Source organism: Amblyomma maculatum, chromosome 3, assembly GCF_055883805.1.
Source record: "Amblyomma maculatum isolate TAMU_Amacu chromosome 3, ASM5588380v1, whole genome shotgun sequence".
NCBI classification, from domain to species: Eukaryota; Metazoa; Arthropoda; class Arachnida; order Ixodida; family Ixodidae; genus Amblyomma; species Amblyomma maculatum.
The window spans coordinates 43,855,826-43,861,825 of record NC_139346.1 but is presented as its reverse complement, the minus strand read 5'-3'; the positions used below and the strand labels follow the sequence as shown (position 1 = coordinate 43,861,825).

The 6,000-nt window shown below is 42.0% G+C and overlaps 1 pseudogene; it reads right to left on the bottom strand.

The window, feature by feature from the left end:
• The window catches only part of LOC146194662 (uncharacterized), a 57,321-nt pseudogene that overhangs the window by 27,488 nt on the left and 23,833 nt on the right, over nt 1-6,000 (bottom strand).

Here is a 6,000-nt window from a genome sequence, read left to right as displayed (position 1 = left end):
TTGTAAAACAGTTACTCATTGTTGGGAATTTCACCTGTCGTCCGGCATGGGTTAAAACACTCTCCTGCGATGGCAGCTGGCCGTCAGTCATATGTATGACGCGAATCTATCGCGAACTTCAAGTGCAGCCCTTCAACACAGAAAGGCGAAGTTCCCATTCCTCTGCTTTACCCACTTCTCTTCAAAAACATGCACATTAAATCAAAACATTTCAACTCGCAATAAATGAAGAATTTGGGTACACCCTTTTTTAAAAGTTCAGAGACCAGAGCTTTTGATCCATAGCCATGTGCAGGAGCTTCTGTAGCATTCATGGGAGTCCTACACATTGGAGGGGGAGGAATCAAAAATTGTCTCGCTTTTAGGAGACGTAAAACACTGAAATGCAATATGAGCCACATAGTGACGCTCAGGACCAAAACTTCCTTGGGCTCCAAACATATGAGAAAGGTGTATATAGCTAGGGCAGTTGCTGACAAACGCTTACACCGTGTTCATTAAAGTGAGTCATGCAGTTATGTACAATGGGAATTTATAATGTTTTATTAACAGTTATTGATGTACTTTAAATAAGAAGGCAGCTGCAATGTTAATAAAGAAAGAAATACAAACTCCTGATGTCAAAAATTCAGGAAGCCTGATAAAAAAAAAGCAATTAACCATTGCATTCTGGGCAGAGAGCAAAGGACAACTGTTTTCATGTGGTTTTAGTAACAAGGATTACCTAGCAGAATGACAACCTTGATCTGTCGAACCGGGGAGGCCAATGCTCTTTTTTTTTGCCAGGTAGCATTTATGATTTTCCCCTTCCAGTCTTCATGTTCAATGAATCTAGGAGGGCTGTACGTTGCTCTGGAGAGCACCGCGTCTTTCGTCATACAGTTGTGAATAACCACGCACGCGTCCACGATATGTCCAGTGAATTGCTTAGAGGCTTTGAAGGCTCGCTTCAGTATCTGCCACCTACTGGCCAGAATTGCAAAAGTGTTCTCAACTGACCTCCTGGCACTACTCAGTCAGTAATTAAATACCGCTCTCTTCATATACTCATCGTAGTCGGTGGACCTGTAGGTACGAAGAGCTACACAAAAAACAAGGGCATGGAATTAAAATAACAGAATAGACATGTATACAGATGTGCATAAATATTGCAATGCCCCTAAATTGAAATTGCTGAAACAATCAGTAGCTATGCATACTAGCTTAAAATAAATTTCAGCAGAAAAAACAGCTGAGATATGCTATGTCCACTGGGTCCTGCTTCCTGTCAGTACAACAACTAAGATGTACTACATTTGCCAATGGCCAATCTTAAGGGTGCTTTCATTTTTAGCGTGCGTACAGAAGTTCTCTTAAAAAAAGACCGCATATAATGTGCACAATAATGCATGCTACCTATGCATGTATTCCATATCTTTAAGTTCTGTAAGTGTCCTTGTACTGCCTTGTACTGTACTGTACTGTTTGCAAACATCAAATTAAACCATATATGTCCACAGTACAGCTCATTAATGCATGTGGCCAATCAATGCTTTAACACAAGATCCAGCATATTTAAGATTAGAAGCATAAATATTTTAATACTCTCATACAGGATTGCACTCACTAAACAGTCCTTTGAAGCATTTTTCATGAAGAAACGAATGCTATTCCAATGCATCCAGGCTAAACCACATTTGTATTTTTGTGTGAAACATTTCTCAAGCATTGTCGTTACGGCATGCATGCATTGTGCAATTTTTTGTCTGCTGTGTCAAAACGTGGCTGTAGCGACACTGTATAGCTGCATTAATTCTTTCATTTTGGTAATGAGTAAAACATGTTAGATATCAAAATAAGTAGCATGACTTGCTGCGTCGAGGATAAGGACGCATGAGGAAAGGCTTCAATGGGATAGCCCCGTCTTTTACCATCAGGTATGGTTCAAGACCTGCTGAGCCCACTGTCGCTGCTTGGGGAATGCCAAATCTGGGTTCACGTAGGTGTCGTTCGTAAAAAAACTCCCCCGTCACTCCTTCCTCCAGTGTCCGATGTCAACATATACAGATCTGAAATTAGGCAGGATGGTCAATGAAACCGATTCAGTGCATAATATAACACAACTTTCTCATTGCTCTTTTTTTGTGGTGTCTACTCTGATGTCACTTACTTCCTGCGTTCCAGTCTCATAAAATCTTTTCTGGGCCACGTGATACTTTTACTAAATAGACAGTGTAAATAATGGATCATAGATAGGCATATACTGCAAAATAGTTTTCCAATGTCAAATATCTTTGCTGTAGTCTTACCTGAGCACGACTTTGCACAGTGCACTTGTGGATACTATGCTCCCCAATTTCTTACATAATTTGTCTGCACTGAACTGCTATTTTTTTTCTTAAAGCGTGTATGACAGCGCTCATTTACAAATTACAATGAATGCAATACACACTCTTCTCGCGACACTCCAGACAGACAAACCATTATCAACTTATACAAATGCTATTTTTCTGTAATGAATGCAACGTACATGTAATGTGCATCGCAAGCTGCCGTAAGAATCGTACCGAATGACTGCTTATAGTTGAAGTTCCTTGATCCAGAATTGGACGGGCATTCAATATTTATATATTTGTAATCAATGCATCCTATGCAGTTGGGAAAATTCCAGTGTAAGTGCATGTCTGTGGCAATTTAAGAGAAGCATTGAGAGGCACTGTTATAAGAAGCCCAAGAAACATTTGCAGTAATAAGTACCAGTGTACAATATATATAATAAAGATGAAAAAAGAATTCCATCCTCAGCATAAAATATCCCAGGCGGCAGATTACATAAGCCAAGAGTTCAACATATTTGAAAGGTAACCAAACTAGATGCACTGTGAAGTTGCTTACTTTTTTCTATCCTTCTGGGGCTTGCGGAAGCCGCATGTGGATAGGCTGCAGTCTCTCCCACAATGCGGCACAAGTTTCTCTGATGATCATGCCAGCAGTTGAACGACCCGTGAAAAAATTGAAGGCCGCGCTTCTTATAGTATTGCCGTTGGCAAGAAATCTGTAAAAGATTATTCGCATACGCATCTACGGAAATGATACATTTCAATCAGCAGGCACATGAGCAAAAATATATTTTTCCCGAGGTATTCACCGTATTTGCTTGTGCAAGGTGTGTGTGTGTGTGTGTGGAATGGGGGGGGGGGGCGGACATGGGGCATCAGTGTTTATGCAGTACAACTTACGAATACGTTTAAAAAATATTTTTCAAATGACCGCTGAGGTACTTTGACAACGACTTAATATACTGAACCAAGGTGTAACTATTTTCGGACTTGCCTTAATGTCATGGCAGCCGATCGTGTGCAGATATCAACTGCCTGAATGAAATATCTTGAAGCTCAATCAAAGGCCGAACTAATTGCAGCAGCGGGCCAAACGCACTCGGCGGCATGCAAAGGAAACTATAAAAATCAAAAGCCAACAACAACAATCACTATAGCGTCACACAAAAGTACACCATGCTGCGCGCTTATAAAGTTGTTATCACTCACTCTCGAAAGACGTCCATCTCTTGCGCGCAGCCGAGGCAACAAAGCGCTGACCTGCCCCTGTGTGCCTGGGTAGCGCCAACACAGGTGAACCCAAAATATTCGCCTCCGTGCTTGTTGTACGCGCTGACGTCGTAGCAGCAGAGAACACACTATGATGAGGACGCTCACCGTCGTCACAACATCATCATCTGAACCTGCCACAGCAAAAGCCAACACGATCGGTGACCAACGTGGTAGAAAGGTTCGTGGTCTGCTATCCAAGGAGAAGAAAGCGCGCAGAATCGCGCCTGTGCTCGAGCAGATCGAGACAAGACGAGATCAGAGCTATCACGTGACAGCCACGATGAAGCGCGGTGACAGCCGCGCGGAACCGAAATCCCTGTTAAAGTCGAGGGGCTTTAGCCTCTGTTAGGGTGCCTCGATGCGCGCCAGCTCTCCGCTTAGGGTGACGACAACCGCGTCGTCTGCTAGCGCGACCACCATTTTCTTGCATCCGCTGGTCGCGAGGCGCGCGTTTGCTGCATGACGCACCTAGATAGAGGAAGCCCCTCTACCAATGGTAGCTTGAATTGAACTTTGCCTTTGATGATCATTTCTTTTATAGTCTAGATGAAAAGTAAGAGTAAAAATACGGTCATGTATTCGCTATTTCGAGACGATTAGCAAAAGTGTAGCGGTTATCTTTGGTTTTCGATATGGGATCACGGCGGCCAGCTGTTCGCCGTCGTTGTCATACCAGCGCCGTCAACTTTCTATCATAGCGCTTATGTGTGGATATAGCGGAAAGTGAAGTGCGCGAAATGAACAGCTGCATATTCAAGCCCGAACGCATGGCATGCTTCGTTCACTTACATTATTTTGCAATGGTGGCAAACTGTGTCATGCATACGCTATGAAGTCAAAATAAAGATTCAAGCTCACGCAAGAACAATTATTTATTACCTTGATGCGCAAATATGCTGCGTTCTGTCTCTAGGTGGCTTTCGCTTTTTTGGAGCAACTGGAAGCAGAAAGATGTACAAACCAATGATCAAATTGAGCACAAAGCAAAGGGAAAACAGGAATCATGTAAAATGGAAAATCAAGGCAAATAACAGAGCGAAAAGAAGGCATCACTAGTGTCTCGGCAATATTTTTTCCCATAAAATAATCTTAGCGTAGAGGCCAAAAGGTTCACATAAATCCTTGATTTGTTCTCCGCTCTCTTTATTAACTACAATGTCGCCTTAGTTAATTTCATTTGTAATAATTAAAAAGGCGACCGATATTGCCTTTCAAGTGGTAATGGGTTAAGTGGGTGTTTGAGATGAAGGTCGTTGTGTTAGCCGAATGACAGTAGAATTGAATAAGGGGAATGCTTCTGATAAGATCGTGAGAAGCAAAATTGATATATACACACGTACACATAACCTTTTAAAGGCGAAATAAGTGACCCATGCCGGGCCTGTGGCTCAAATGCCACTGAAATGTTTCCGGGCGACCCCCACATTTTTGGTAATGAATGTATGCAATTAGGCAGTGAATCAAATGGGGAATACCTTCCCCTGAATGGGAAATTCGTTGGTACAGCATTTTGCTTCAGTTTCTTTCATCAGTCTGCCTTATTTTGTTCAAAACAGGATTCATCAAAGTGAGCCTGTACGAAACATTTTTGTTTGCTATTATAAATGCATTATTATCTTGAAAATAAGATTAAATTACGATAAATCAAGAAAATCACACAAACGCACACTGACATGCATATAGGTTGACCTCCGCACACAAGCACAAAAAAAAAGATGCACTTCACAATAATTTATTTTTTTTTTCATTTCAGTGCGCTACTTCCGTGACATAGGATAGGCGATAATAAATGTCTTGAATTTCGTGAAGAACAAAAGTATAAAATATCTCAATGCGACGCAACGCACAGAAACAAAGCCTAGTGTATCGCATGCTAATCTGCGCTCCAAGGGTCACATAATTTTCACGCTGCCAGATGCGCCTTTCAAAATTAAGCGGGCTGCGAAGCTTTTTGTGATGTAGGCGCGATGAACTGCTCTTCAAGCTTCGTTGCTGAGGAAGATCGTAATATTTTACCATCCTGAGCCTTAATTTGTAATGCTAAGTGTATTAATGAAGGTGTAAATGCGCTGGAGGATCCATATCGCTCTAGAGCTGTAAGAGATTACGTCCGTTTACAGCGATCAAATATCAGAAGGCTGCAAAAGCATGATATGGCGCCTCCGAAAGGTACAAAAAATGGTATGTCTGATAATCAGAAACAGTCGCATAGACAAGCTTACATAAGCCCGAAAATGAATTTAGCACTGCAGAGACGTCTGGTACTTACGCTGCATATGCAAGAGTAGTTCGTCGGCTGCCAGTTGTCCGGCTTCATTTTCACAGTCCATAAAAGAGGTCGTTTTTGGGCTCGGAAAAGAAAACATTCTCCGGTCATTTTTAGCACTGTTAGTGCACAGGGGAACGCAGC